Raw genomic sequence first — 1,486 nt, 5'->3', positions numbered from 1 at the left:
GATCAACGTGTAACAGGTTAGGACTATTCTGTGCGAAGATTTTATTAGCGGCACCCGCGACTTCTTCACCTTTTCTAGTCTTCAAGGCCGTAGCCCACACCCGTTTAGTAAAACAGTCAATAATTATCAGGATAAATCTATATGATTTATTCACAGCGGAGTATTGTTGCATGTTTTTACCGTAAACGACGACATGACGTCGCGGATAGTTTCTTCGGGCCGGTGCGTGAAGTTCCGCAGCGATTGCACGTTTAGACATTGGGAATTTTTTTCAATATCCGCGCTTCGACCAACTCTTCACAAATCGATATTATCTCGTTACGAACCCCCGTGTTACCGGCCGCGAGAGACGAATACAATAGACGCAGTCTATCGACCAGCTCGTTAGGTTTATTCCAATATATTATATTGTGTTTTTGTAATCGCATATTAATACCCGCACCAGTAATAATATTATTTTCCCCCGAAAACAAATTTGAAATTATTTCATATTTCAACCCTGTAGATTTACGAATACGTTCACCGTTTATCGTTCTATGCGCCGATGTCTGAATTAAGATCAGTTTATATGTATTTAAATCTGCTTGCGTATATTTTCTCGACTCTGGGGTCTTCAGGAATAATAAATCAATAAGTCCACCCGTTACTGGGTATGTACGTGTAATCGCCTCCAATGTGTATCGCGTTATCGATAAATTGTATTTCTTTATTACCCAATTGAAATATGCTGTTTATTAATTGTTTAAGTCCGTATATCCGGTCCAACCCCGATTTGGTCCAAGGTCCAAAACGTGCATTCAAATCTTTATAAGATGTAGGCGCGGGCTGAAGGGGTGGGGAACGGTTCACAGCATAACCCACATCTGGCAATGTCGACGCCCTCGACGACAGGGCGGACGGTGGCGGCGGTGGGAACGTCTGTACAGGCGACCTTTTGATATTCGATTTTATCTCGCTCAGTGGGCCGATAATCGAACTAAATGTGTTATTAATTAACGTGTCCGTTTCAAATCTACCCGTTTTTAACGCATTATATTTCTGTTTTATATTTGCCCTCGCTTGAATTATATCTGTCAATATCGTAGGCGTTGATACTGGAGAGTTGTTCACCTTATCCATGATCTTGAGTTAATGCAGTTAATTCCTGTGTGCCGCTTTATTATATAACGACGTACTTACCGAAACCGTGTCCATACCGTCCATTATCGCGTTCATTTTTGCTACTGATAACAACGAATTCGAATCTGCCTCCCCGCCAGCATGGCATGCAAAAATCTTTAAACTCTGAGTATTTGATGTCTCCAGAACAATGCTCGTCGTATACATGCTTTAAATTAATTTCGTCTTGCTTGAAAAGTACAATAAAATGTGGGGGAGTAAAAGAGTGGGGGCGCAAGACGCTGATTATAAAGAAAAAGCTGCCGCGTGCTTGTAACTACGGGTATGAAAGCTAAACGGAAAATCGGTGCCGGATGTGGGTTTGCTA

Source organism: Acyrthosiphon pisum, unplaced genomic scaffold (genome assembly GCF_005508785.2).
Source record: "Acyrthosiphon pisum isolate AL4f unplaced genomic scaffold, pea_aphid_22Mar2018_4r6ur Scaffold_21280;HRSCAF=23512, whole genome shotgun sequence".
In the NCBI taxonomy this organism is placed as follows: domain Eukaryota; kingdom Metazoa; phylum Arthropoda; class Insecta; order Hemiptera; family Aphididae; genus Acyrthosiphon; species Acyrthosiphon pisum.
The sequence above is the reverse complement of the archived record's forward strand: the minus strand, read 5'-3'. Positions refer to the sequence as shown.